The sequence below is a fragment of the Oryza sativa genome, chromosome 11 (assembly GCF_034140825.1).
Source record: "Oryza sativa Japonica Group chromosome 11, ASM3414082v1".
In the NCBI taxonomy this organism is placed as follows: Eukaryota; Viridiplantae; Streptophyta; class Magnoliopsida; order Poales; family Poaceae; genus Oryza; species Oryza sativa.
Genome location: NC_089045.1, coordinates 12,032,543 through 12,043,453, shown reverse-complemented (window position 1 = coordinate 12,043,453; position 10,911 = coordinate 12,032,543). Strand labels below are relative to the sequence as shown.

Below are 10,911 nucleotides of genomic sequence, written 5' to 3'. Positions count from 1 at the left end.
CATGTTAAGTGGCACCAACACACGACGAGCTGCTGCATGAACAGGCCGATCTATGGCACCACACGATCGGCATCCCCACCGCCATCCACCGTGCCGACATTCCTCGAACATATCGGATCTAGGATATCCCTTTGATGATATAATGGAGGATAGGCCATGTAGTTTGCATGTCCCAATTGGTAGAGCTGGAAAAACCCTAAGGCTACGAGAGGACTGGCAATCTCGGGCTGCACTTATCACAACGAGTCAATTCCAGATAATAATGCGAAAGTGCAGCCACAAATTGTGAACGAGGGTTTCGAGACTTACGATTTAGACTTCCATACACCTGATGGTATAGCCGTACTTGGTATGCGGTGGTCAATATAACATTATGGCAAAAAAAGGATATAATCTTTGGAACTGCACCGATACTCTGCCAAAACCACCAAGACCTCCGTAAAAGAAACCGGTCCCTAATAAGGGTAAAAAGAGATAGCAACGAACATGACGAGGTACCTCGTGATGTACAAGTTCAAGCTGAACAACCCGCAGTGAAAAAGTGAAGAGCTTAGGGGAAGCATCTATATCAGCAATATTATGGATTGATGGATAGGCACATGGACCAAAACTTGAAGTGCAACTTGTGTTATGTGTCCAACATGATCCAGAAGGCACACTGGGTACGGAATGGGAAGAAATAGAACCCAATGTGCATGAAGACCCATCCCCCACCAAAGAGGACATAGACACACCTAAGGAAGATGATAATGGTTGCGATAAGTCCAAATTGCCTAGAGTGCTACGAGACCACAACCCCAATTCAGAGAATAAGCAAAAAGAGAAGTGGCTAGTATCCGAGGTGGGAAACAACGTGCCAAGGAATGCATGGTTGATTAGAAAAAGGCCGATGACCTAGTTGATGAGGACACAATTAGCTCTGATATAACCATGATTACCTTATGTATTAATCAACCAAAGGTGCATATGTCCTACATTAGATTTACTTGTTATATATTTGAACAAACGTTGCTACACAATAAGTATTGTCTGTTTTCGTTTGCAGAGATACTTGCTTCGATGAAGGAAAAGAGGCCGAGCATAACGAATGCATGGAATATCAAAGAAGTTGATTGGGGACCAAACCAAGACCTTCTCCAAGTCAACTTCGAGTGCAATTCGGAGTCCAGGACCAGTCAGCATTAAAATGGGCGCCCAAGTCGTATACGTGCTCGGATTGGAGCATTCTTTATATGGATGGCAAACTAAGAAGATAACATTCCCAATGGTTTTGGTTCCACGTCCAAATTCTTTCCATGTCAACAGGAATTTGACCGAACAATTTAACGTCCAGAATCTGTCCCGTTGCTGCATCACCGTATTTGGGCCTTTGGGCCGTGTATCGTGTTGGAACCCATTAGGGTTGCATCAAGAGGGGGTTGCACGACCCTAAACTCTATATATCAGTACCCGCCATCATCTTTAGGGTTTGGGTTTTTCTTAGATTATTCTGTCGAGAACAGTTTCACCGCTAGATCGGTTTGTAAGACCCCAACTTGTGAGCTTAATCATTCATCTGCAATTTTGGTTGTATTCTACCTTGTTCTTGTTTGTGTTCTTCGATTGGCAAACAGGGATTAGCCATCTCGGCGAGTTCATCCACGTTTCGACATGGGTGATAACTAGAGGAGATGTGGTGCTGCGATGGCGGGGCTCAAGAGCGTGTTCGTTCAAGAAGCCGGATTGATTTGTGTAGCGACTCCGCCTAAATCATTGGTTAGCAGAACCTTTCGGAAGATCGGGAAATCTAGTCCACATCAAGTGGTATCAGAGCTCTAGGTTCACCGTCAGGTTCGCTCAGTTTATTTACCCAAGATTAGTTTTTGTTCTCACAATTATCCTAGAGTCTATAGAAAAGCCAAAAAAAAATAGTCGTTAGTCACCTTAACCTAGACTGTGTTGCATGATCCTTTTCAGAGTCCGTTGTGTTGAGTTTGAGTCGTAGTTTAAGTTCTTGTTGCAGGTTTAGTGTGTGTTTTAGTCTAGTCGTGTGTTTTCCTTTGTAACCCTAGCCGCCACCTTTCATCCGTGTGTTAGGGTTCATCCTTTAAGAGTTGTTTCCACCATTATAAACACCCATCCAAATCACAACACATCACCAGAACACTCTACATACTCTGCAGCCACCGTATCCCAATACCACCGCTAAACAGACTAGGTTATATCCCCTCTGGAAATCCTAGTAGGAAGCCCAAACTTCAAACAGCCATAACTTTTGCATACGGACTCGGAATCAGGAAAATTTTAATGTTTCGGATAAGAGAAAAAAAATTTACATGTAAATCCCGAAATTTGGCTTGCAAAATTGTCTATTGAAGCTCACAAGTTTCTGCACATTGTTTATAGTGGTTTCAGAAAATTCCATAGGCCACATATCAACTACGATTGAGTTGTAACTTCGTGGTGTGCCTATTTTCGTGCTCCTAGAAAAGAAGAAAATATCAAAAAAATAAAAGAAAAAAAAGAAAAGTTAATTTCCACTAGTGCATTGAGCTAATGACGCGCTCTGTTGAGCTTATCAGCCAAACCGATTTTGCCATTTTCGCTGAGACTTGCCGAAGCTTGCCTGCCAGTCCTTCCTTGTGTTTGACGGTATTTTGTACATATTTATAAAATATAACTACATATATATTGCATGTTTTAATGGCCATTTTCAGGAACCGGTTTAGCTAGCAATGCCAATGTGCTAAGACAGCTAATTAAATATTGATTCATGCATGAGCCATGCTCGTACTTGGCATATGTCCATCTATATGGCCTATATATACATGTGTGTGTTCAGCCATATGTACATGCTTGGCTATACATATATATACACGTATGCATGCATGAGAGCAAACCAGCAAGAGGACAAGATCGTGGCTGATTATTTCACACGTCTATATATACTAGCAAAATGTCCGTGCGTTACAGTGGGTGAAGCAAAAAAAATAGTAATTAGTGTGTGGGAGCATAAAGCCACAAATCCACTTACATGGATACTAAAGTTTGAAACCACAAAAGAATGTTTACTTTTTTTCATGTATTATTATGAGTCAATTGCAATACATGGTTATTTTTTGGTACTCGATATTGATAAACACATATTTTTCATATTGTAAAGAGTAGCCATAGTACAAGAAATATTTTTCGCTAGCTCTCAGATCAACCTCACTGCAATCCAATTGCATAATTGCTCACTAAAAAAATCAGAAGAAAATGGTAAATGAATGGAAAGAAAAAAAAGGTGGTGTATCGTAGAATAACTTGCACTCTAAATAATAGAAGAAATCATAAAAAAGTGATGTGCTTACGTGTCCTAGGACAAATGAGAAATTGATTAGGGAAAAACAGCCGGATATAAACACGATTCATTCTATCGGTGATTACATGTTTTTTTAAAAAGATTTTTTTTGTCGGTAAATAATTCATTTGTTGGTTATTACATGCTTTTAAGTAATAAAATTGATTTTTTATCCGATTCCTGGTAGGCAAGGCATGAGTCCAAACTTTATTCCTGCTCTGTGCTACAGTGTCGCGCAGTACTATGTTGGGTTGATGCTCCTCTGCTCTGTGGGCTCGCTGGTGGGTTGCGGCTTCTTTTTTCTGGGCTGGCCTGCTGTTGCTTTGGATGGGCTGCGATTGTCACTAATCAACGAATCCGGGCTGCTTTGGATGGGCTGCTCCACAAATAAGGCTTTCTCTTTTTATTTCTTTTCTCTTTTATTTGCAGGCGTAAGAGATCTCGCGGTCACGCTTTTAGATTGTGGATTAGCGATAAAATTTCATGTGGGACCACGCTTAATGACGGAGGAAAAGATTAACCGGAAACATTACTTATTTTTTAATTAGGTAGGTATATAGATATAGATATAGACTAGAAAAAATGCCCGTGCGTTACAACGGAGTAAAAACGTTTTCTTTATCCTATATATTTTACTCCTTTGGTTTTGGACCGAATGCTTCCTTGGTTTTGGATCCAACGCTCATTCCTTCCTTTCCAGCTTCAGTCCTAGCCCTGTCCGCTACCTCCCTCTGCTCGGCCTACCTCTCTTCGGCTCAGCCCACAAGTGAACCTGTAGGCCTAGCTCGAACAATCCCGTGCCTGTACCGTAACGGAGCCGATCCTCCCATTAAATCCGGTCCAATCTTTCTCGATCTCCAAAATTTAATCCGGTCGAGCTTGCATAGTCCAGTGTCCGTACGATGATGGAGCCGATCCTCTCCATCAAATCTGGTCGAATCTTTCTTAATCTCCAAATTGTTGAGGGATTTTGATCTACTCGATCTCCATCTTCCTTTTTAATCAAAATCTCCAAAATTGTCAAGGGAAAATGACAAATCCGGTCGAATCTTTCCTGATCTCCAAAATTGTTGAGGGATTTTGATCCACTCGATCTCCCTCTTCCTTTTTAATCAAAATCCCCAAAATTGTTAAGGGAAAATGATGAGAGAGTAGTCGGGAATCTTCTTGATCTCCAAAATTTAATCCAGTCGAGCTTTCTTGATCTCCAAAATTGTTGAGGGATTTGATCCACTCGATCTCCCTCTTCCTTTTTAATCAAAATCCCCAAAATTGTTACGGGAAAATGATGAGAGAGTAGTCGGGAATCTTCTTGATCTCCAAAATTTAATCCGTTCGAGCTCGCATAGTCTCGTGTCTGTATGATGATGGAGCCGATCCTCTCCATCAAATCTGGTTGAATCTTTCTTAATCTCCAAAATTTAGAGGGATTTTGATCCCCTCGATCTCCTTTTTCCATTTTTTTATCGAAATCCCTAAAATTGTTGAGAGAAAAATAATGAGAGAGTATAGGGGAATCGGGTTTTGCAATCAATTGGAGAAGAAAACACACATGGGAAAGCAAATCAACGTGACCGCGGTGCAGGGTTCGGCACACGAGAAAAACTACCGCGGTGCAAGAAAAACTGCAAAAAAAAAAGCGACAAAAGAAAAAAAAACGGTGAAAAGAAAATAAAACGGAAAAAAACGAAAAAGAAGGGAAACGGAAAAAAAAAGGAGGAAACGGAAACGGAAAAAAAAGGAACGGACAGCGAAAAGAAAATAAAACGGAAAAAAATAAAAAAAAAGAAGAAGAAGAAAGAAACGGACGAAACTTTTACCGGAATCCTTATGAAATTTTTAATTATATATATATATATATATAGGTATATATATATAGATATAGATAGATATGTGCATGGACGTTTACGTGAAACTGCATGCGGCCGTATTGCATGGATTGGTCTACGTATATATATACGGGTAGCTGGCCGGCGGCAAACCATCTGCAACTCGGTCGCTACGTGTAGCAATACACACACATGGGCCGATGGGCTCTGATTACATGGGCCAGCTGTATATGTGACCGTATACTCCGGCAAGCGGGCGAGGTGGACGCGTATACACGTATGCAGGCCTCCATCGATATCGATCAACAGCAAAACTAACAACCAAGAGATCATGTTCTTATCTCTATCGATGGAAACAACCAGATAAGCTTTATCTCCAGAGATATCGGGGCTGGTTGTTGGAAACGACGCCGCGCGCTACTCGCGGCCACCACCGACCCATTGTGCCTATAAAAGGCACAGCTCCTCAGCTATGACGCGGGGGGGGGGGGGGGGGGGGGGGGGTTCAACAGAGATGGAGGGGAGCATCGGAGACACCATCCGCTGGAGATTGTGTCGCTCCCTCTCGTTGAAGACGCGCCGCGACGTCCCTGCCTCGCCGGTCACGAGACCTCTACCTCGCGACGTCTCTACCCGGCGACGTGATGCTGTCGAGACACTGGACGTCGTCGCTTTGCCAGTCGCAGTCTCTTCGCGACATCATCGATGCTCGCTTGCTCTCGCGGACTTGGCCATTTTCCTCACGCTCGTCGTCAAGCCGCTCGAGGAGATCGCCGGTCGGAGCTCCGCTACCCGGAGCCCGCACACTGTCGTCGTGCCGTTCGGCTACTACGCCTCTGGTTCATCGCGCCGGACTTGTGATGCCATCTGTCCGCGATGTCTATTCTTTACCGAGCCGCTGTGAGACACTGACTTGTCATGCCCTCTGTCCGTGATGACTATTCTTCACCGAGTCGCCGAGGCGCTACCAAGCAGCGCTCATCTTCGTCGACTAATCATCATCAGCCGCCCGCCGGAGAAGGCCATCGTGATGCTACCCAGCCAGAGCGTGCCGAAGATCACCAGAGTCGCCGAAGATCGCATCTACCTAGTGCTACACTGCTACGACGTCGCCAAGACGTCGGGTGTCCTTACTTTGCTGGTCGCAACCTATGCATTGCGACACCATCAACATCTACTCAACCTATGCAATACCGGAGTGCCACTGCTAGGTGCCCACACGCTGTCGTCAAGTTCACCGGCCCATGATGCCTTCACTTCGTCACGCCGGAGCGCCATGGTTTGGTGCCCGCACGCCGTCTTGCCGGAGCGTGCCATGGATTGTAGGAGCACCCGCGGATCGACATCGCCGAGCTGCTCTCGCCTATAACACTTGAGAGCTCGTTATAATTATCAAGCAACCGAGGCACTGCCGCGTAGTGCTCATTCTTGCCGGTCAAACACTATCACACTGCCGGCCGGAGCACATCGTCATCATATCGTCAAGCCGTCATGCAGTTTATCCACGATGTCTTTCTCTCCGCCGCGCAAAGGCTACGAGATGCCATCCGGCCGCGATGCCCTTCACCTCGTCAAGTCAGAGTCGTCGTGCTGTCCATCCATGATGCTTCCACTTCATCACGCCAAAATGAGATGCCGCCCTTCCGTGATGCTCTCCCTCTTCGTGGAGATTAATGCTGTCGCTCGTCCGCATATCGGAGCATCACTCGTCTACGTCAACATGAAGAAAGAATGGTGTCGTCTGTGATGCCAGGGAACCGTTCGTGCTGAATCTACTCCAACAAATGCCCTCAGCCATTCCGCCGATGAGACATTTACTTCTTCCAAGATCGTTGTTGCTACCGGCACCCTCATGGAGCCCCTTTTACGGGCTCGTCATCATATCAACTGGATCAATAGTAGATCCATCATCCGAAGCAGGTGCCAGAGCCACCTTCATCCGGCTGCTGTCTACACCGACTTCTTCATCAACATCTTCATTACAAGTCCCTGTTGTATAAGGGGCATGACGGGTTAGGAGGTGCCCAACCATGTTTAATCCGACTGCCGTCTACACCAACTGTCTTCGTCAACTCTTCGTTCATTTGATCCCCATCTAGCCAGGAGGAGCCCAGCCAAGTATATTCGGCTGCTATGTACACCAACTGACTTCACCTACTCCTTCCTTTCAATACCATTCCGACGCTACTGCTGTGATGTCTCAACCGTTCAAGCTACGCGAGATCCATGCATGTTGAAGATCAACACATCTACACCACCACGTTGCTCAAGACTGATGAGGCGGAGCGGCGAGGGCGGGCGGAGCCTATATGAAGGCTACGTCACCAACACCGGCGCACGGACCGACGAGGCCGTGGATGCGTTGCCGGCGCCCACACATATATATTCACCATCTTCACCAACATTCATCATGCTTGGAGAACACGGAGCGAAGACGACGAGACGACCACATGCAGCTTAATCGGAGGTTCTCCTGCAGGTTTAGATCTGCGGAGGTAATTAACTGGGAGTCTTCCGAGACCCTAGGAATCAGAAGACCACATCGCTGATGTCAAGATCTATCCAACGACAGGCAATGGCGCACGTATTTTATATTATACATGGAAATTGTATCTTGTTAATTCAATTAATATTAATAAAGATCATGTGTTTATGTGTCTCTTTTGTGTTTATTTTATATTGTGTATCTAGGTACACTAGCACGCCCGCACTTATTTTCTTTCTAAACATATAGGGAAATATTCGTATTTTTCTATCCTAAACACCTTGCTGTTCACTATATTCCTTGCACCATCATTGTTACCACTACTATCTAGGATACGAGTAGACCAACAACTAAGGGCAAGTGACTTGGGATTTTTATTCAACATTATTATCTGTCATTGGATTGTGTACCACTCACATATATTTGGCCTTCCTAGCTCCACATATTACTTCTGAACAGCACAGGTTCTTGATCCCTACAATCGCTGACTACGCCTTCTAGGTATCCTTTGCTTTGCTGGTAAGAACCTTATAAGGGCTTGGTAAGGTGCTCCATATTGCTGAGAGTTGTTGAGGCACCACTACACCTGCGTTGTAGATTATTAGGGATAACCTTCACCGTTTGTTGCTATTTTGGTGTTTCAATGGTAGGTGACGATGATGAGAGGACTCCCCAGGATTTTGTAAGAGATTGGTAAGATGCTTCCACTACAATCTATGTCCTGTAGTTAATAGGAACATATTGTACTGTTGTTCTCTCTTTTCTACTGACAATGGTAGATTACATCTCTTATAGATATGAGATAAAGTTGGATCAGAGACAAACCATAGCTGCTACCTCACCTTCCACAGATGCACGTGATGACAGTACTTTGGTGCAACAAGTGCTAAGTTCTCAAATGGAGAAAGCGGAGCAATGGCAGTAACACGAATTATTTGTAACAAATTTTGTGGTTAAGGATAGAACATGTCGTACTATAATCAATAGTGAGAGTTGCAATAACTTTGTGAGTTCAGATTTGGTTGAGAAACTTGAGTTGCCTACACAACCGCATCCTCATCCATAGTACATCAAATGGTTCAACTCTTGTGGTAAGTTCAAGGTAAATAGTGATGTGCTCGAGGGTGTCCCGATCTTTCGATCAGAGGGATAAGTCGATTGGATGGAGTGACGTTGGCGATCCGACTACAACTATCCAGGGATGTTGCGCCTTAGCAATCGTTACACTAACTCCAGAGGCGGTCGTGAATCTCGACGGATGCATGATCAGCCCAACCACGAGGGTATTTGTTCCTGCAAGCAATCGAGAACCAGCAAGAACAAGATGAACAAGCAACTAAATTTGCGAATCAAAGATGTTGGATTGAATCAACAGAAGTAACAAGTGGGGTTTAGTAACAAGCAATCCGACGATCTAATCGATCACGGGATCAACTCGGCAAAGTAGCGACGCTATACTTTGATCTAAACAAAACCCCATTATTCTTGGCAGTGGAGAAAGCTATAAGAAGAGGAAGAGGACGACCACAGGGGTGCTGGGGTCATTCTCTCACCCTAGGACGTGTCCCTAATGGACCCAACTTGATACACGGCCCATTGGGCCCAAAGAGGTGACGCAGCACCGTGGACAGAAAAGGACTTGGTAGTAAAATGAAGATTGTGGCCGCTCCAGAACTGATATGGACATGAGGCTGGATCCATTTGAAAGTAGACTTGACAAGCTTTCCATGAAGTACTTGCACGCTCAAATCGGAGTTCGCATGAAGTCGTGGCGGCCGTCAGAAGTTGGTGCTGTGTTGCAGTCCGAATCCATCCCACGCGAATCCTCTCCCCGTTTGATCCTTTCCATTATTCCTGAGTAAAACAAGAGTGCACGTGTCTCCGGGGTATAAATAAGAATCATATAAATTTAAGAATGAACGTACCTGATAGTTGAGTTGATGTGCACAAGCGCGGGTAATAGGACCATGAAGTTGTACTTGTGGAGGCGTGGATGTATCGTTGGTGTTGATGTCCTCATCAAATAGAATTGTGAAAGTAAACTTTTCGATTGAAACTTACCATGATACTGCAAATTTTGATCTTGTCCCTATGCAAGCATGTTCTTTGTTGTTTGGTCAACCATGGGTATATGATAATAATGGTTTGCATAATGATATTGCTAATACATACATATTTAGACATAATGGTCGAAAAATGAAATTGGTACCAATGAGTTTTGCTGAAATTTTCGAAGATAATCTTGAAAGGATGAAGAATGGAATTAATCGATGAAATTTTCAAAGATAGTCGTGAAAGGAAGAAGATTAGAATCGATGAGATTTTCAGAGATATCAGGAATAATACTAGTATTGCGATACCTTCAACTAAGTATGAGATATTACAAAATGCCTACTGCTTTGGATACTAATATTTTGCAGGCATCTGAGAACAACCAAGGTAATGAGAAAGAGAAGAAAGACGAAGAGGAAAAAGACCTATCTATAGCTCCATGCATGTTTGAAGAATGTTCAATTGACCAAGCGCCTATATAATTTCTGAAGATGAGAAAAAAGTTAATGGTTACGGTGCTACAACTACTCAAGGTATACATAGTTATGATGTGCCAACTATGTCCATTACTTGTGCTACATTAGAGCAACCCATAGTGGAAACAATTTTTGAAATACCTTTGTCACAAAACAATTTGCTTGATGTTTCTTGTGATAAAGAAGAGTTGTGCGATGCTTCACTTATATCCATGCCACAACTAGTGGATGAATGTGTTAGTTCTATAGTAGAGCCACTATGTGTTGAGTTTAAACATGTCATTCGCATTTCTAGCGAGAATGAAGAGCTTAAATTGCTATCTTCTTTAAATACTTGGGGTTATATTCAATTTGATGATCTTTGTCCACTCAACTGCTTAGAGAAGAAATTATTTGCTAGATTTGAATTGCCATGCCCTTCTGATGTGATTTTTCATGTTATTGGCAATTGTGATAGTAAAGGAGAATACAATGCGCATCGAGTATATATTTGTTCGAACTTGACTATACCTCCTTTTCATGATGAAATGTATTGTCTAGAGGACTGCATGTGTATACGTAATTCTCTATCAATTTCCTCTAGTTTTTTAAATGAGTTACATGTTTGTTTGCAAGAAGAGGAGTGTGGTGGTTTTTCAACTATAAAGATTTTTGGATCCAACCATATGGCCATCAAGAAATATTCCTCACCGGATATTGTGATAGATAAAGATAGGTTCAATATGTTGCATGACAAGGTGAAACCGA

The 10,911-nt window shown here is 43.5% G+C and overlaps 1 pseudogene; it reads right to left on the bottom strand.

Annotated features, from left to right (window-relative positions):
* Positions 1–9,066: 9,066 nt before the first annotated feature.
* LOC107279270 (uncharacterized) lies at positions 9,067–9,535 on the bottom strand (annotated as a pseudogene).
* Positions 9,536–10,911: the final 1,376 nt, after the last annotated feature.